The following is a 20,490-nucleotide window of genomic DNA, read 5'->3' as shown; positions in this document are numbered from 1 at the left end:
GTCTATCATCAGAAAAGTCAAGCAGAAAGGGAGAAGCCGGGGTGTCACTCTGGGCCCCTAACTTCAGGAGTGTTTCTGTCAAGGGCTGCATATCCCCCCTTGACAGACCCACCATGGCCCTGGCTTTGATGGGTGTTCCCTGGGTGCAGGGATGCCCGACCCCTTCTTCTGTCCCCATTCATAGAATCCTGGACTGGCCAGGGGCCTAGAGAGATCACTAAGCACCGCTGAAAGGCTGAAGACCAACTTCTAGACGCAGGCACCCCACCCCTCCTTCTGTCCCTCCAGCCTAGGGGTGGCAGTGACTTCCTGCTATTGTGAACCTCTGGGCTGCCTCACACTCTACTTTTTGGATCTTTGGTTTATTTGTCCTGGGTCCTAGGAAGGAAGTGAGGCAGCACTTCCTAAGGACGGGGAGTGCAGGTGGCATAGGCAAGATGCCCGCAGAGGCTCATCTGGGCATGTGCTCAGCACAGCAGCTGTAAGAGGAAAGCAGGGCTGGGCCAAGGGAGAAGGTGAAATGGGATGCACTTGCCACCAGAGCCTTGCCCTCCATCCCATGACGAGTTACAAAGCCCTTCAGAGTTGTCCTGAGTGGAGGCAGGGGGCTGGGTGTTTGCACCCCTCTCCCCATATCTCACCCCTACATGGCTGAGTTGAGTTCAGGCTGCCCCGCAAGGAAGGAGCCACACCTGGGCCAGGCAGCCCCCTTCGGGCAGGGCTATTCCTGGGAAGAGACTGGCGGTGAACTGTCAGCAGTCGTATCCCAAAGAGGAACCTGGGCAGAGGCTGCAAAGTTGGCCACAGCACCAAAGCCCAGCTCTGCTTAGTAGCTGCGTGACCTTCACCCAATTCCTCATCCTTGTTTAGCACGCAGTTCAGTTTCCCCATCAGTAAATAGGGAGGCTGTGAAGATTAAATGAGACCATGTTCCCATAAGGGACAAGAAGCCCGCCCCTCGGCTGGCTTCCCTCTAGGAAGCTGCTGCCAATCGCTTTGGCCAGGATCTGGGACTCTGCTTCAGCCACCTGTATAAGGTGGCAGGGACCCTGTGTGATAAGGTCTGTGCCAAGGTGTGGCCTTCCCTCCTATATCCTGCTCTCAGGGGGTTGGTAGACCTTGCTCTTCTCGCTGGCTCCTCCAGCTCAGGGGACAGAACAAGGACGCCAAATCAAGGTCCTCTTGGAGCCTGTCCTTCTGGCCTCCCTTATCCTCCCCACATGAGTGCTGGCAGGGTGGGCCCAAGCATGGCCAGGGAAGGGAGAACCTCTGGATCCTGGAGTTCTGAGCCTCAGCTGTGCCATGCAGCCCAGAGCCCTGCCCAGAGTGGAGTGTCAGGCTCTGTGCCGTTTGCCTTTATCTTCTGTGTGTGCCAATCCCCAGGAACCCCACAGGAAGGAAGCGGTGGAAGAGCCAGGGCAGAATTCCGGCATTCCTGGGTCCCCTAAATCCCACCCGACTCTCAACAGTAGAAAAGATGGGAAGATATAAATAGAAAGCAGTGGGGGTGTGGGGAAGGTCAGCAGCACCCCAAACTGCTTCAGGGCCCCCCAAGACGCAAGGAAACTTGATGTGAGTTGGAAAAGGTCCCTCCTCCGGGTGGACGCACACCCACGATGTGCAGCTTAGCTCACAGACGGCGCCTTTGTGCAAACTAGGAAAAGCCCCCAGCCCTCCCTGTGTGGTTGAGGTGCAGCGCCCAACCTGAACGAAGTCTCCCCGGGATGTCACAGGCCCCGGGCACTGCCAGTTTTCTCAGCACACACGAAATCGAAGGTGTAGCCTTGGGTTCTGCACATTTTGTGTGGCTTACGTGCCAACTGGGACAATCCGGTTATATGCCACAGAGCCCATCTTCGCAGACATCAAACATCTCTCTGTGCCTTAGAGCCTTTGCTGTTGCTCTCTGCGATGACATTCATAGAATCCTGGACTGGCCCGAGGCCTAGACAGATCACTAAGCACCGCTGAAAGGCAGGAGACCAACTTCTAGACACAGGCACCCCAGCCCAGCAGCCTTTTCACCATGTGTGTCCAGCCAGGCTCCCTGCTGCTGAGCCCACCCCTGGTAACTCATGTTTTCCATGGACATGGACAACAGCACCCTGCCCATAAGATGTGTCGCTGTAGGGTGGTGTGGGTACAGCAACGATCAGAGCTGGGCGACCTCAGTCTGCATTTAGCTAGATTTGTTGTATCCACCCAGTGTTGATCCTTATGACTTTTCTTAAAGAAGTGGATATGGCCACAATGGGCCTGCACTCCTTCCTGGTACCACATGGCTGGAGGGGAGTTGTGTCCTCTCTGGTAGCGCCATAGGAGTGGCCATAGCCCCGGTCTAATGGAGAAACAGACCATTATGTACTCCAGAGGCTTCCATCCTTCATTTGAATCCTGTATCATTTACTACCTGTTAGACTTTGAAAGAGCTACTTCTCTGTGCCTCAGTTTCCCCATCTATGAAACAGGATGATGAAATAATAGCACCTACCTTATGGGATTGCTATAAACATTAAATAAGTGCATATCACAGCATGTAGTACATAATCACTAAATGTCAGCTCTCATAATGACAACCGGCGAGGTCCCCATGCAGAGTGTAGACATTTAGGTAAAACATCCACAAACATCATTTCCTTGTTTGGATGACCCTCGAATTCCCAGCAATAGATGGTAGCTGGCCTAAGGAAAACTGAGTTGGGAAAGTCAACCATTCCTGTACAAGGCCCCCACCCTGTCCCCCATTAACAAGGCAAACTTCCAGATTGCCAGGGGTTGTGGGTGCTGCCTTGGCTCCTCATCTTGCCCAGCTCAAAACCGTCTCTGAGAAGGGCATGCAGGGACACCCTATGGACAACCAGTCATGCTCCTTGTCAGCAACTTCAAAGAACATTGCCCTATCCCAAGGTCTCCTCGTTCCTCTTCATAAGTCATTAGGGGTCTGTCGACAGCTAAGTGCCCCAAGACTTTTTATTTCCAGCTTGACTCCCGCTTGGGATAATGAGTTCCATGATCCTACCACCCACCAAGTGAAGGAACATTTTCTTTAATTATTCCTAAACATAACTCTCTCAAGCTTTAAGCAGAGCACCCCCTCCCTGGTTCTCTTTAAGGATTTCGTGAATGAGTTCAAGACCACCCTAACCATAACATCCATGATTAAACAGATGTTCCTCCGTCTTAGCCTTTATCTTTCCAAATAGAAGAACCCTTAACACATGACTGCGTTTTTACGGCAACTTCACTATTTCCTTGATGATTTGGTTGCTTCTTTTTTGAGTTTCTTATGGTCTTTCTTCACGTGTAGTAAGCACACAGGACAGAAATCCCTCTCCAACCACAATCCCTCTCCATCTGACTAATTTTGTACATTTTTAGGAGAGATGAGGTCTTGCTATGTTGCCGAGGCTGGTCTCCCTTATGCCACATTCTACTCTGCTTGGATGAACTTCCAAGCACAAAATGAGAATTTCAGTTCAATATATGCAAATCACAGTCATTGTGTTGAAAAGAACTGGAAAGAGAAGGGATTGGGAGTTGGTGAGAGAAAAGGGTAAAAGCTGTAGGCAGAGTGCTATCAGAAACATTTTTCAGAGAGGTGTGGGAACAATAAAAGCAGGTGAGGTCTTAGAACTCCAGGTCTGCACTCTATCCCAGAGCCGCACACGCAACTGGGCAGGTATCCCACCCAAAAACGCCCTCGAAGAGGGAAGGCAGGGGCTAAAATTCAGCCCTCACCCACTCAATGTGTTCCTGGGTGCTGGGCTACAGCAGCCAGCAATAGTGACCTTTTTTCTGATTTGCACAAAGGCACCATGTGGACCAGCAGCAGCCCTGTCTGTTCCTGCATTGGTCACTACGGGGGCAGCTGTGTCCCACAGACAGACAGGACAGAGAAACCCAGGTCAGAGCTAGGCACTGGGTCCTGATATGCTCTGGATAAAGTTTTCATAGTCATTCATCCAGTGAATATTTATTGGGCATCTACCATGTACCTGGTACTGTATTTTTGTTTCTGTTTTTCTTGAGACAGGATCTTGCTCTGTCATCCAGGTTGGAGTGCAGTGGCATGATCACGGCTCACTGCAGCCTCAATCTCATAGAATCAAGTGATCCTCCCACCTCAGCCTCCTGAGTAGCTTGGACTGCAGGCACACACCACCACTCTAACTTTTTATATTTTTAGTAGAGATGAGGTCTTGCTATGTTGCCCAGGCTGGTCCCAAACTCCTGAGCTCAAGTGACTCTCCTGCCTAGGCCTCCCAAAGTGCCAACACCGTTTTAGGTGTGGAGAAGACAGTAGTGGATAAGACAAACTTGGTTCCTCCTCTGAAAGAGCTTTGATTATAGTCAGGGGAAACAAGTTAACAAGGTCAATGTAGACATCACAAGTATCATAATGATCCAGATGAGTGGTTGGCAAACTATTATCTTTGGGCCAAATCTAGCCCTTGGCCTGTTTTTGTAAGCCCCATGAGTTAAGAATAGTTTTTATATTTTTAAAGGGTTGTTAAACAAATCCAAGAAAAGAACCCTTAGGAGGCTCACGAACCCTAATTATCTCCTATTTAGTCCTTTACAGAAAAAGTTTGCTGAGCCCTGGTCTAGGTAGTGACTTGCAATGGTAGGTTTATCTAGCAGATACTGCAGGTTGTCAACTGGTTGGATTATCTAGCAGACAGTGCTGGTTATCAACTTCACAGAACCCACCCACTTCTCCCGAATATATGGCAGCCTCGAGATTTGTGTAGGATGGGGCCTTAGCTGCTTAAGCCTAATCAGGGATCTTTTAGCAGTGACTGGGTGCTGCTCACCAGCACATTTCAGGGATGCACCAGTGAGCATGTGAGGTTCCTCTGGGCTAAATGACTGGTTAGGTGAAATCCAGTGTTTTTCTTTGAGCATGGGAGGCAAGAAACTCTCTTTCTGGATGGGGTGGGATGTGCACGTGAGGCCAGGGGTTGCTGCAGCCATTTTGCTCATGGCTGGGAGGTCAGCCTGAGGATTCAGTGACCCACGCAGGGGAGTGCCCAGAGAATCACAGGAAAAGGATCCAGGTCCCCACCGTACCCTAACTGGAGCCTGATTTTCTTTTGGACTTTTTAGTTCCCAAGCCAATAAACTCCATTCTGTGTTTACACCAGCTGGGGTTTCTTGTTTGTTTTGAGACGGAGTTTCGCTCTTTTTGCCCACACTGGAGTGCAATGGTGTGATCTTGGCTCACGGCAGCCTCCACCTCCTAGGTTCAAGCAATTCTCCTGCCTCAGCCTCCTGAGTAGCTGGGATTACAGGCGTGTGCCACGACGCCCATCTAATTTTGTATTTTTAGTAGAGATGGGGTTTCACCATGTTGGCTAGGCTGGTCTCAAACTCCTGACCTCCGGTGATCCACCTGCCTTGGTCTCCCAAAGTGCTGGGATTACAGGAATGAGCCAATTCACCCAGTCGGGTTTCTTGTTCTTTTGACCCAAAGCATCTTACCTGATAGAGGTGGTCAAGGAAGAAGGAGGCCGTACTTGAGTTGCGATCTGAATGATGACAAATAACTAGCCATGTAAAGAAAATCTGGAGGAAAAACCTTCTAAGTAGACAAAAAGGCAAATGCCAATGCCCCGAAGTGGATGTGAACAGGGCGGATTTGAAGAGCAGGGAGGCCAGCGAGCCATAGGGAAGATGGGACAGGATGAGGTGAAGGAGTGGGCAGAGTCTTGGTGGCCAATGAGAGCTTAGATTTTACTCTAAACACACCAGGAAGCCATTGTTTCTTTATTGTTTAATTTTTTTTTTAAGATGGAGTCTCACTCTGTTGCCAGGCTGAAGTGCAATGGTGCCATCTCGGCTCACTGCAACCTCCGCCTCCCTGGTTTAAATGATTGTACTGCCTCAGCCTCCCAAGTAGCTGGGACTACAGGCACCTGCCACCATGCCCAGCTAATTTTTGTATTTTTAGTAGAGAGGGGGTTTCACCATGTTGGCCAGGCTGGTCTCAAACTCCTGACCTAAAGTGATCCACCCGCCTTGGCCTCCCAAAGTGCTGGGATTACAGGTGTGATCCTACCACACCTGGCCTGTACTGTTTAATATTTAAACTAACTTTTACTTACATAGAGCAGTAAAGTACACAAAACTTAAGGACACAGTTTGATGAATTTCAACAACACACACACAAACATATACCTCTGTCATCCAGATCAACAATGTTCCCAGCCTCCACAAGCCAAATATGTAATTAAAAATGTCCTACTAGGCATATTAAAGCAATAAAAGTAAAAAGCTGGGGCGTGGTGGCTCACGCCTATAGTCCCAGCTATTAAGGAGGGTGAGGTGGGAGAACTGCTTGAGGCCAGGAGTTTGAGGCCACCTTGGGCAACATAATGAGACCCCCACCTCTAAAAAAAAAAAATTAGCCAGGGGATGGTGGGGCATGCCTGTAGTCCTAGCTGCTTAGGAGCCTGAGGCAGGAGGATCACTGGAGCCCAGGAACTCCTGGCTGTAGTGAGCTATGATGGTGTCACTGCACTTCAGCCTGGGAGACAGTGAGATGAAGAAAGAAGAGAAGAGAAGAGAAGAGAAGAGAAGAGAAGAGAAGAGAAGAGAAGAGAAGAGAAGGAAGGAGGGAAGGAGGGAAGGAGGGAAGGAGGGAAGGAGGGAAGGAAGGAAGGAAGGAAGGAAGGAAGGAAGGAAGGAAGGAAGGAAGGAAGGAAGGAAAAGAAGGGAGGGAATGAAAAGAAGGGAGGGAAGGAGAGAGAAAGAAAGAAAGAGGGAGAGAAAGAAGGGAGGGAAGGAAAGAGAAAGAAAGGAAGGAAGGGAGGGAGAGAGAGAGAGAAAGAAAGAAGGGAGGGAGAGAAAGAAAGAAAGAGAGAGAGGGAGAAGGGAGGGAAAGAAAGAGAAAGAGAGAGAGAAAGAAGGGAGAGAAGGAAAGAGAAAGAAAGAAAGGAAGGAAGGAAGGGGGAGAGAGAGAAAGAAAGAAGGGAGGGAGAAAGAAAGAGAAAGAGAGGGAGGGAGAAGAGAGGGAAGGAAAGAGAAAGAAAGAGAGAGAGGGAAGGAGGGAAAGAAGGGAGGGAAGGAAAGAGAAAAAAAAAGAAAGAAAAAGAAAGAAAGAAAAGAAAGAAGAGAGAAAAAGCTGAAATTAATTGTAATAATGTATTTGACTTAACCCAACGGATCCAAAATATTTTAATACATAATCAGTGTTGAAAGTATTAATGATTACATTTTTTCCTTACTGAGTCTTTGAAGTCTAATGTTTGTTTGACACATACAACACATCTCAACTTGGACTAGACAGTCTTCAAGTGCTCAATAGCCCCATGTGGCTAGTGGCTAATGTACTGGACAGTGCAGGTCTAGAAAGCAAGGGCTGATAAATGAAAACAAAGCAAATAGCATCCATTGATAGGAATACAAGTTGTGTAGGATGTAAGCCACTGACTTTGAGTGACGATTTCTTAGTTTTATTTTAGTGAAAATAAAATCAGTTCACACCCAGTATCAGTTCCCAAATCCTAAATTCCCCTAAGGCCCTAGATTACTCAGCATAGGATATTCCTACCACAAAGCATTTTAGTTCCCCTTTGGGCCCTCTTATGAATAGAGTTGTCATTCTTCACATTCTTAGGCATGATGGACCTCTGAATGACAAGTTCCCATCTGACCAAAAAGCCTCCAATTTCAGCTTTGAGTTATTTCAGACTTTTCAGATGGAAGTCATTTTGTATCTGTGGGTTTCAAATCTGACTGGTCATCTAAATCACTTCGGTATTTAAAACAAAAAACATAACACCCGCCCTGGACCTGCTGAATCCCAATCCAGAGATGCGCTCAGTGATGTGTATTTTTAAAAGGTTTGACAGATGACTGTGATGGGCATTCAGCCCTGGGAACCACTGAGCATCATCTGCTTTGCTGAAAAGATCCAGAGACTTCGTCAGGCACCATAGCAGAGACACAGCAAGGCCCCGACTGACAAATCCTCTAGGAGCAACACTCCTATTAAAAACGTTGTAGCCTTGGCCGGGCTCAGTGGTTCATGCCTGTAAACCCAGCACGTTGGGAGGCCGAGGTGGGAGGATCACCTGAGGTCAGGAGTTGAGACCAGCCTGGCCAACATGGTGAAACCCCATCTCGGGCGGATCACGAGGTCAGGAGATTGAGACCATCCTGGCTAACCCGGTGCAACCCCGTCTCTACTAAAAAATACAAAAAACTAGCCGGGCGAGGTGGTGGGCGCCTGTAGTCCCAGGTACTCGGGAGGCTGAGGCAGGAGAATGGCGTAAACCCGGGAGGCGGAGCTTGCAGTGAGCTGAGATCCGGCCACTGCACTCCAGCCTGGGCGACAGAGCGAGACTCCGTCTCAAAAAAAAAAAAAAAAAAAAAAAAGAAACCCCATCTCTACTAAACATACAAAAATTAGCCCTGTGTGGCGGCCAGCTACTTGGACGCCGGAGGCAGGAGAATCGCTTGGACCCGGGAGAAGGAGGTTGCAGTGAGCCAAGATTGCAACACTCCAGCCCGGGTGACAGAGCGAGACTCAATAAATAAGTAAATAAATAAATAGTAGCCGTGCAGGGGCGGGGAGGGAGGTGTTTATTTCCTCGTGGCTGGGATAATGGCAGTGGTGGAGGTACAGGCTTCTTGGGTGCAGCCTATTTTAGGCAGGCCGAGCCCAGTCCATGGAACAGGAAACAATATCTGCAGGTGGGGGATCAACATGAGAGAGGACCACGGGTCTCAAGGTGGCCTGAGGGTGTGGGTAAGGAGGAAATGCACAGTGAGTAACCCTCCGGCCTCTACACACATTCTATTTTTAACTTCTGGCTTTTCTGGCAGTCAGTGGACTCTCTTAATCTTAAGGCATGGTGTGTAAGAGTAGAGCAAACCTGTGTTGCAAAGGTTCAACCTGAAAGAGCGTGACTGAGGGGAAATAAAACTCACCCAGTCCTTCTGGATTTCATTTTAATCACTGGGTGTGCCCTTGGCACCAGGATCATAAAACACACCTGGTTTCCTTCCTTTGATGTATTTAAAGAGCCCTGGATTTGTCGTCGGGGCACCTGAGTTCCAGTCCCAAACCTGTACTAAGCAGCTGTGCCACTATGTGCATAGGATTTAACTTACCTGAGCCTAACTTCCCCTGCTGGTAAAATGAGTAATCAAACCTATCTTGTGAGTTACAGTGATGGCTGGGTAAAGTAACGCATGGGAAAGCAATTTAGAAACGACCAAGCGCGACACAAAGGGAAGATCACCGTTAACAGAAAGGAAAGTGACGCAGGACACAGAAAGCGGGAGAAACCCTTCGCCAGCTCCTAGATACCTCACCTCTACCCTCCTCCTGTCCTCCCTTCCCTCTCCACCCGCCACGGCAGGGGCCTTACAAACAGCAGGCGCTCTAATCCGCCTAGGCACACACCTGTCCTGGGCTGCTGGAAAGACGCCCCCCGCCCCCCTAACAAACACACACAAGTCTCCGGGCCGGGACACCATAAACGTTTCTAGTGGCAAGTCCTCACGGCCCGCGGGCTTCCATTGGCTCGGGAACACCCTCAGCCTATTTTTCATTGGCTGGCTGCTGCTGGGATGAGGCGAGGCAGTCTCAGCCGAGGTTCCCAGCTGAGAGTCACTTACGGTTGTGTGCCCTTTCCTGCCCATGTCCCCGAAGGGGCCGGGAAGCCCCACCGCTCCCTGCGCGTTCCCTGCGCGTCCCGGCCGCGCGCCTGCAGATCCTGCCCGCCCGACAGCCGTCCTGGGCCGGGCAACAGTAGCCTCGGCTCAAATCGGCCCCCTCATCGCCCAGTCCCGCGATGGACATCTTTCTGGTCCTCAACCCACAACTGAGCATCACTTCCCGGGCCACGAACGCGAGCTGCGCCTCTGTCACTTTTGTCACTCAGTCCCCTTCCTAACTTCTCCCCCCACCCGCAGGTTGAAGGGTGCAGTGGCCTTCTAGCTCGGTCCCGAATAACGCTGGAGTTTAATACACTGGGCCCCAGTTGACAACCAAATAAAGTGGAAACACGTGCGCACCACTCACAGAAAGTATTTCCACTCCGCAGGAGCAGCACCTACGGCCCCTACGCCTCCCAGCTCCGATCCAGATAATCGGCCCTCTAGGGAAGCCGCCGTCCTTCCCCATCGGGCTGTCATTGCTCCCCGGCCACTTCGGGCGGCGACCCCCGCGGCCCGGCCCGCGCGCCCCGACAGCCCCTGCCAGCGGGACCAGCGGCAGCAGCCGCGCACTGGACGCCCTTTCCCTGGCGGGGCGGAGTGGGGGCGGCGCTGCCAATCGCTGCGCAGCGCACGTGCTGCACGTCTGCGCATCCGGCCCCGCCCGGGGGGCGCGGTGTAGGGTTGCGGGGGCGCGGGGCGCCGCAGAGGTGTGGACGCGCGGGGGTCGGGGGATGCGCGCGTTGCGGGATGGAGTGCGCGGTGCTCCGGGCCCGGGGGAGGCGAGAGCGCGCTGGGGGGCAGTGCCAGCGCCCGGGGGTGGGGAGTGCACAGAGATCTGGGGGTGGCAGGAGACGAGCGCGCCAGCGGGTACCACGGGGGGACCCTAGGGCCCACAAAAGGGTCCGTCGTCTGCACCGCCCCCCTAGGCGATTGCTGAGCGCCGGGAAACTCCCCAGCCGGTCTGAGCCTGTCTCTGTCCCTCTCTTACTAGAAACTGGGCCACAGCCGGTGGGCGCGGGCCCGCTGCCCTGCACGTCCACCGCCATATCAGCCCAGGGCCCGCGCCCGGAGGCCAAGGAGCCGGAGGTCAAAGGTTGGTCTCATGACACCTGTTCAGGAGAAAGCGGGTCTTTGTTTGAGGGCCCTCCTTCCGCCACCGCCCCCCCCACCTCCAGCCCAGAAGAGGAGTATTTCAGGTTGCGATTGTCAAACGGAATCATCACTTGTGTAAACTAAAGGGCGGAAGCCCAGGAATCAAAACAGCCGTGGTGTGGTCTTGACAGAGGGCAGAGAGGAAGAGAGGTGTGCCACCTGCTCAGGGCCAGACGCTGATTGAGGGCGCGCCCTGGGAGCGGCGCTTCCTGGTGCTCATTAGTGTAAGGGTGAAATGGGAAGGCAGCAGGGCCGACTTGCTCTCGGCAGAGCGACATTTTCATTATTGGGTGTGCTGTTTGGGCTCCAGAGAGCTCGACGTCCCAGTGTGGAGGCCAGTTTGATGTAGCTGCAGCGAGCTGTGAGGAGCTGTGAGCTCCTGGAGCTGTTTCGTTGTTTACCCTCCTTGAAAGGAATGCTGTAACAACTTCCGGAAGAGGAGCCCCTTTGAAGTGTGGGCAGGATTGGGGTTCCTCTGACTTCACGTTGTCTCGGTGGCTCCTTTGATGTGGTGACAGGGCTTAGCAGAGACTGGCTATGGGGTGTCAAGCGCCAGTCCAAGGTCACCTCCACCAGGACGGACATATTGAAGGGCAGATTGAAACAGGCCAAAACAAATCTCAAAATTTTCCATTTCCTGGTTTGTTCATTTTTTTCATTAATACAGTACGTGGTTCTCAAATGTATCATTCGATTCTTTATGCCTATGAAATGACATTGGAAAACCTTGGGTGAAAGTGCTATACCTACATTTGTCTTGTTTAATCCTCACAATAACTATAAGGTGGGTATTGTCCCCACTTTATAGAAGAGAAATTGAAGGCCTAGGGTCACACAGCTATGTGACTGAAAGCCTTCCTTCCTGAACTGCTCCTTCTCTAAAAGTTAATTGGTTTATTTAAATGAGTCAAACCACACAAAACAGATGAGTGTCTGGCACACGGTAAATGTGCAATGAACTGTTGTACTTGTCACCCTTTTTTTTTTTTTCCCGAGACAGAGTTTCGGTCTTATCACCCAGGCTGGAGTGTGGTGGCACAATCTAGGCTCCCTGCAACCTCCGCCTCCTGGGTTCAAGCGATTCTCCTGCTTCAGCCTCCTGAATAGCTGGGATTACAGGCTCCCGCCGCCACACACAGCTAATTTTTTTTTTTAATTTTATTTTGAGATGGAGTCTCGTTCTGTCACACAGGATGGAGTGCAATGGCGTCATCTTGGCTCACTGCAACCTCCTCCTCCCAGGTTCAAGTGATTCTCCTGCCTGAGCCCCCTGAGTAGCTGGGATTATAGGCACGCGCCACCACACCGGCTAATTTTTATATTTTTAGTAGAGACAGGGTTTCACCATGTTGGTCAGGCTGGTCTTGAACTCCTGACCTTGTGATCCACCCGCTTCGGCCTCCCAAAGTGTTGGGATTACAGGTGTGAGCCACCGTGCCCGGCTTTTTTTTTTTTTTTTTTTTTGTATTTTTTAGCAGATACGGGGTTTGACCGTGTTGGCCAGGCTGGCCTCGAATGCCTGACCTCAGGTGATCCCTACATCTTGGCCTCCCAAAGTGCTGGGATTGCAGGCGTGAGCCACCGCGCCTGTCCTCTTGACAGTTTTTATTACAAATAAGAAGCTTGAAAGTTCTCTATATTGCTGTGGCGGGTACTATGAGAATCTTAGGCAGCAGGTCTTGAAGAACTGTTTGAGAAATGTTTTAGGGTTTTGCTTCTCTCTGGTTAGAACCATCTCCAAATGGTTTTGGAAGTGGAGTTCGTAAGTCAGATGCTTTCAGACAAAATATACAATGTCTTTCTCTAGAGATCCACTCCTAGGCTTTATGTTCCTTCCTTTCCCACTGTAAAACATTGCAAGAACAAGCTGCTGAGCCCTCGGCTGGGTGCTTGGGTGTCAATGAGTTTTAAATGGGATGGAATATGGGTTGCTGTTTTTGCTTTCATTTTTATGGCATGGGTAACGTAACTTGACTTTGTCTTTAAAAATTTCACAAAACAAATCAACAGTATTTACTAAATCACTTTTTAAACGTGTTTTCAAAGTGCTGCTTTTGCATTGAAGGATGTCCTCCTGAAGACCACGCTGAGTTAAGAGACTAATAGGAATCGTGTGAGTGAGGCAGAGTGGGATGAGGGCTGTTCCAGAGACAGATGTGCCCTGGGAGACCAGGAGGAAAGCAGGCAGGTTGAGCTGTCCTGTTGGTTGTTAGCAGGACAGAACCAGGAGGATGCAGAAGCATTGATAGCTGAGATGCACAGCACAGCCCCAGTGGGGGCATCTCTCTTTTTTTTTTTGGTTTTTTTGAGACAGAGTCTTACTCCGTTGCCCAGGCAGGAGTGGAGTAGCGCCATCTCAGCCACTGCAACCTCCGCCTCTGGGGTTCAAGCAATGCTGCTGCCTCAGCCTCCCAAGTAGCTGGGATTACAGGCACCTGCCACCATGCCTGGTTAATTTTTTTGGTATTTTTAGTAGAGATGGGGTTTCACCATGTTGGCCAAGCTGGTCTCGAACTCCTGACCTCAGGTGATCCACCCGCCTTGGCCTCCCAAAGTGCTGGGATTACAGGTGTGAGCCACTGCGCCTAGCTTCTTTTTTTTTTTTTTTTTTTTTTTTTAATAGAGACAGGGTCTTCTTGTGTTGCCCAGGCTGGTCTTGAACTCCCGGGTTCAAGGGATCCTTCCAACTTGACCTTCCAAAGGGCTAGGATTACAGGTGTGAGCCACCATGCCCAGCCCCGGGGGGGCCTCTCTTTTGAGTCAAAGGCGGTTTGGAGGTCTAGCACAGCCAGGCTTTGCTCTGGACATGATACAATGAAAGAAGATAACAAGCAGTAACAACTGGTAATAGTAAAATAGTAACAAATGGTATGTATTGAATACCTACTGTGTTCTAGGCACTGTGCTAGGAGATTCACATGCTTTATGTCATGTGAGCCTACGATGTGGGTTACTATTATTAGTCCCACTTTACAGGTAGGGAAACAGCCACAGGGAGGTTAAGTTGTCCATTACCCAACTAGTAAGTGGCCCCATGAGCAGAGGACTCAGGCTTCTAGTGTACTCAGCCACTGGAGGATGATCTTTTTGTGCTGAGATTCAGTTTACAAGTTCTATTATGGGGGAAGTTGGGGGCTTCCTGGTCTCAATCTATCTAAGGCAAGCTTGTCCAGCCTATGGGCTGCCTGTGGCCCAGGACAGCTTTGAACGTGGTCCAACACAAATCTGTTAACTTTCTTTAAATGTCATGAGCCTTTTTGTGTGTGTGATTTATTTTTATTTATTTGTTTTAGTTCATCAGCTATTGTTAGTGTATTTTATGTGTGGCCCAAGACAATTCTTCTTTTTCCAGTATGGCCCAGGGAAGCCAAAAGATCGGACACCCCTGATCTAAGGAGAAGGAGCTTTTGGAAAGGACTGGCTGGATCGGTGGCAGAGGGAGAACGGATGGGGCTCATCTAGCGAGCAGGGATCTGTGCAAAGGAATCAGGACATAGGCACAGTAGCACCACAGGGCGACAGGTGTTAATGTGGGGGCTGAGGGGAGGGAGCAAGAGTACCTCTCAGTGGGTGTGTGTTCAGGGAGAAATGAAGAGAGTTGGGGTTGTCGCAGAGTTGAATTGGGAGCTCTGGGAGCAAGTGTATCTGTCAGTATTATAGGAAGGCAGCCATGCTGAGACATAGGACCTGCAGGATGGCCAGTTTGTTTTACAGTATATGATAATAACACTCCACAGTTTTAATACTTCGATGGGCTAAATTGTGTTCCTCCTACCGCCACTGCCCCCTACATTGCTGAAGTCCTTACCCCAGTACCTCAGAATGTGACCTTATTTAGAAATATGGACATTGCACATGTAATTAGTTAAGATGAGTTCCTACTGGAGTAGGGTGGTCCCTGATCCATTAGGCCGGGTGCAGTGGCTCCTGCCTATAATTCTAGAGCTTTGGGAGGCTGAGATAGGAGGATCAATTGGGTCCAGGAGTTTGAGACCAGTCTGGGCAACCTAGTGAGACCCCATCTCTACAGAAAATACAACATTTAAAAAAAACTAGCCAGGTGCAGTGTCATATGCCTGTGGTCCCAGCTTACTCAGGAGGCTGAGGTAGGAGGATTGCTTGAGCCAGGGAGGTCAAGGCTACAGTGAGCTATGATTGCACCACTACACCCCAGCCTGGGCAACACAGTGAGACCCCATCTCAAAAATAAAAATAAAAACTAAAGAAGGAAATTTGAGCACAGATATGCACACAGGGAGAATGGCATGTGAAGATGAAGGCAGAGATCAGCGTGCTACTTCTACAAGCCAAGGAACCCCACAGATTGCTGGCAACCACCAACAGCTCAGGGAGAGGCGTGGAACAGATTCTCGCTCACAGCACTCAGACAGAACCCATCCTGCCGACATCCGGATCTCGGTCGTCCAGCCTTCAGAACTGTGAGACAATGCTTTGCTGTTGTTTAAGCTGCCCAGTCTGTAGTACTTTGTTACTTTGCTCTAGCAAAGTAATACACGTGGCCACGTATCTGATGATAGCCCTGACTGTGATAGAGCCCTGAGGTTTTTGAAACCTGCCTTTGTAGAGGCTGAGAAAATCTGTTTTCTTTCATTTTCCTTTTCTTTTTTCTTTGTTTTCTTTTTTTGAGACAGGGTCTTGCTCTGTCACAAGGACTGGGGTGCAGTGGCACAATCATGACTTACTGCTGCCTCTACCTCCCAGGCTCCTGAGCAGCTGGGACTGCAGACACACGCCACCTGCCTGGCTAACGTTTTAAACTTTTGTAAGAGGTGAGGTCTCACTGTGTTGTCCAAGCTGGTCTCAAACTCTTGGGCTCAAGTGATCTGCCCACCTTGGCCTCCCAAATTGTTGGGATTACAGGTGTGAGCCACCATGCCTGGCCAGGACCTGTTTTATATAAAATTATCTCTAACAGAATGCTACATGAACATAGCTATAAACAGCAAAGTAGAATAAATATACATAAAAAGTATAATGAAAAATTACAATTACTCTCAGCCTCTTGTTCCCCAAGGCTGTCTTCCTGGAGGCCGGCACTGCCAACTCTGTAGCTATTTTTCTTGTATTTTCTACCATTTTTCTAAACAATATGCTTACATTACTATTTATTTTCTCTTTCTTCCCTTCCCTTCCCTTCCCTTCCCTTCCCTTCCCTTCCCCCTTCCCTTCCCTTCCCCCTTCCCTTCCCTTCCCCCTTCCCTTCCCTTCCCCCTTCCCTTCCCTTCCCTTCTCCCTTCCCTTCCCCCTTCCCTTCCCTTCCCCCTTCCCTTCCCTTCCCCCTTCCCTTCCCTTCCCTTCCCCCTTCCCTTCCCTTCCCCCTTCCCTTCCCTTCCCCCTTCCCTTCCCTTCCCCCTTCCCTTCCCTTCCCTTCTCCCTTCCCTTCCCTTCCCCCTTCCCTTCCCTTCCCCCTTCCCTTCCCCCTTCCCTTCCCTTCCCCCTTCCCTTCCCTTCTCCCTTCCCTTCCCTTTCCTTTCCTGACGGAGTCTCACTCTGTTGCCCAGACTGGAGTACAGTGGGGTAACCTCAGCTCACTGTAACCTCTGCCTCCCAGGTTCAAGTGATTCTCCTGCCTCAGCCTCCCAAGTAGCTGGGATTGCAAGAGTGCACCACTATGCTTGGCTAATTTTTGTATTTTTAGTAGAGATGGGGTTCCACCATGTTGGCCAGGCTGGTCTCGAACTCCTGACCTCAGGTGATTCACTCGCCTCAGCCTCCCAAAATGCTGGAATTACAGGCGTGAGCCACCACGTCCAGCCACATTACTATTTCTTGATTTTCGACTTTGCACACTACTTGTTAACTTCCAATCATGGTAGCGGAGGAGACGCTCTCCTTCCCATACCCCCTTCTGTATCCTTGTATTCCAGTACTTTATGAAATAAATGACGACTGTTCACAGAGGGGAGCTGTTCACCTCTGAGCCATGTAGTGTTCTAGGACAACACTCTGTGATTAAACAACCCTTTTCTCCGTCTGGACTTAATGGTAGCTTCTTTTTTACATTTGTCTGATTTTCTCTGAACTTACGTGTTCCCCCAATGCCCTAGCACCTCTGCCATATTGCAATCAACAGTATTTTTTGACTCTGAACCCTTTATTTTTTTTCCCTAGGTGGTCCCTCTGACCTCCTCCTCCAACGTGGACAGAGGTGGCTTAGGCCACAGTGCCAGCTCCTGAGAGGGAGGAGGAGGTGTCTTTTGAAAGTGGCCAGCAGTTTTCTGGGTTTGGAGGTGGATGTTTCAGTTCACTGTGGAGGTGAAGTCCTTTGATTTCATGAAGGCCTCTGGGACAGGCAGCTGCGCTCTTGTTGTTCCCCTCTGAGGGGCTTCACAGTTCTGGCTTGGGCGTATTAATCAGGCGTGCAGGCTGAGGCAGTCCTGAGTCCAGGGGAGATATTGTCTGAAGGTGTGAACAGCTGAGCTCACTCCTGTGGAAACTGGTGTTTTTGTCAGTGGTTGTTTTTTTGGCAGGGTGTGTTTTTTTGGCAGTTGCTGAAAGTTGCTTGTAGGAGATAACGGAGTGGCTGAGGGTGGAAGGTACATTTTCTCCATCCGTGCACAGAATCAGCACTGCTGGGTCACACAGGGTGTAGAGGTCTAGAGCACTGACGGAACCCCGGGCCTGGAACCTGGCAGCCCCGTGGGCACTGTGCTATTAGAGGTAGTGGCCCCAAGGCTCCTATTGGTGGACCTCAAGCCACAGAAGCCAGGCCAGAAGAAGGATACAATGATGACTGGGACTAATTGGTTCAACAGCTATGGGGGACCCTTTTGTGGACTCCTTGAAAGACCCAGGGAATACTTCTGCAGAGCTGGGGCTGAGGGCCTGCATTCATCTGGTGCCTCAGAATCATTGTGACATGGGGTATCAGTGCAAAGGGATCTCACATCTCCCCAGTCTGCTGGAAACTGGGTGTATGAGCATAAGACCTTCAGAATGATTCACAGTGATAGGCAGGGTATGTTTACCCCCATTGACAGCCAAAGAGTCTGAATCTCAAAGAGGCTTCGGTCATGAAGCGTCAGGAGTGGAATGAGACCCCAGGTCAGGTGCTTTCCCACTACCGCGGAAGATGGAAGTCACGTTGCTGCAAAGTAAAAGGGAAGTAACGGCCCCATCGGACCATTTAGGGTCCTAGGAATGAAGTATTTATTATGTTCAGTTCTGGGAGTCGCATTTTAAGAGAAACAAGAACTTACTTCCTAGATGGAAATCAGGTTGGTGAAACAGACTGGGTGTGCCGTTTTTGGCTTTTGTAACATCAGAGGGTCCTCCCCAGTCAGTGTTAGCAGCCCTGGGAAACAGAGTTATCTAGGGCTTCCAGACACGAGCCCAGTGTTGTCACCGGGCACCATGGTATGCTCAGTGCCATGGGCGAGCGTGGCTGTCATCTGCCCAGGGCCATTGCCCATGTAGCTAATGTCCTCTGTAGACAAGCACCCCTCTGTTGCAGCCTCGTAAGTGAGGTGATTGTAGATGTCATGCCTGACTAGTTCATCCCTTTCAGGAAGTGAACTTCCTTTTGCCTCAGTTTCACAAATATGGGGGTTCATGCAGTCTCCCCTCACATCCCAGGCAGCTGCCCTGACAGTGGGATAAGGCGCTGACAAGCAGCCATGTTCCCTCTGCTAACAGGGACAATGTCCCCATACCTGCTCCTTTCCCAGCTCTGGAGCTAGAGTATGAAAGGCAGGGTGGCGCTTTAGTGACTGGGGGAGCTGTTGATCTCAGACACCAGCTGCTGTGATTCCTAGGACACTTCTCATCAGTGGGAAGCGAATGGGGGTCTCCCATGTTCTGGTTCTCCAGTCAGGTTGAATTTGTTGTTTTGTTTTTGTTTTTGTTTTGAGATGGAGTCTGGCTTTGTCGCCCAGGCTGGAGTGCAGTGGCGTGATCTTGGCTCACTGCAACCTCTGCTTCCCAGGTTCAAGCGATTCTCCTGCCTCAGCCTTCTGAATAGCCAGGATCACAGGCACCTGCCACCATGCCCGGCTAATTTTTGTATTTTTAGTAGAGACGGGGTTTCACCATGTTGGCCAGGCTAGTCTTGAACTCCTGACCTCAGGTTATCCACCTGCCTCGGCCTCCCAAAGTATTGGGATTACGGGCGTGAGCCATTGCTCCCGGCCGAATTTGTTTTTTTTCAGGAAAATCCTTACTGAAGTTTCAAGGTTCCCATTCTAGTGATTTTTTAATCCCTATTGAATTCAAATGTCTCTCTCTCTCTCTCTTTTTTTTTTTTTTTTTTTTTTTGAGACAGAGTCTCACTCTCTTGCCAAGGCTGGAGTGCAATGGCGCGATCTTGGCTCACTGCAACCTCTGTCTCCCGGGTTCAAGCGATTCTTCTGCCTCAGTCTCCTGAGTAGCTGGGATTACAGGCACATGCCACCACGCCTGGCTAATTTTTGTATTTTTAGTAGAGACAGGGTTTCACCATGTTGGTTAGGCTGGTCTCGAACTCCTGACCACATGATCTGCCCACCTTGGCCTTTCAAAGTGCTGGGATTACAGGTGTGAACCCCCATGCCCGGCTTCTAATCTCTTTATGTTTACAGATTTGTGTTTGCCTCACTCACAGCTACTATTTATATTTTTACTGAGCTTCCTCAGACAAGGTTAAGGAGCTGCTTTTCCTGATTTCTTTTGAGTTTTGGTGCCCCATGTTTGGAGTTCATAATTACACAACCTCAGGGGTTTTCTGGGGGTTAGGGGAAAACAGTAGCTTGAAGGCTCAGGAGGTGGCTGGAGTTCTGGAAATAGAGTCCAGAACATAGACTTAGAAAACCCCGATGAACCTGTATGACCTGGTCCTCCAAGGACTGAGCAATGTTGCGTCTCCTGGCTGTGGAAATACGGTACACAGGGGCTTTCAGAGTGAGCAGGAAGTTGCTGGCTATACCTTCCCAAGCCCCAGAGATGCATTCAGGCTGTCTATTTGAGGATTGTCATTAAGGCTTAGAGAAAATAGTTGAAGCAATTCTTGATTTTTACCAGTTAGTTTAGATTCAGCTGCAACAATCACAACTTAAACAAGATACATAAAATTGTTTCTCATGTATATAGTTGAGGTCTATTATGTCAGCGTCCTCATCACTCAGACTCTCTAGTTCTCTGACTGCCCTCCCTAAGCTGTGTCTCATCCTCATGGTCCAAATTGACTGCTGGAGCTCCAGCCATCACATCTGACTTCCAGGAAGCAGGACAGAGGGAAGGGAGAAGAAGGGCCTATGTTCTTCTTCCTGAAAGAACCATACTATATTTTTGCTTACATCTGTTTGGCTAGAACTTAACATGGCCAGTCCAAATTGAAGAGAGGCTGGGAAATTTAGTCCAGGGAACAGTGTTACTCTGAATAAATGTGGGGTTTGCTACTAAGTGGGAGAAGGGCATTGGTATTGGTTTGGGTTAAGCAGCTAGCAGTCTATCAGAGAAAGCTGGATTTAGTAGCTGTGAAATAAACAGTTACTGGGGTTTGTAGTTCATTTAAGCGCTCTTTGTAACCCTAGGCAGGCCACTTTACTTTTTTGAGCTTCAAAATTTTCATTTACAAAAAAAAAAAAAAAAAGGCTAGGCATGGTGGCTCACACCTGTAATCCCATCACTTTGGGAGGCTGGGGCAGGTGGATCACCTGAGGTTGGCAGTTTGAG

This window comes from Chlorocebus sabaeus, chromosome 21 (genome assembly GCF_047675955.1).
Source record: "Chlorocebus sabaeus isolate Y175 chromosome 21, mChlSab1.0.hap1, whole genome shotgun sequence".
NCBI lineage: Eukaryota > Metazoa > Chordata > Mammalia > Primates > Cercopithecidae > Chlorocebus > Chlorocebus sabaeus.
Note: the sequence above shows the minus strand (reverse complement) of the source record.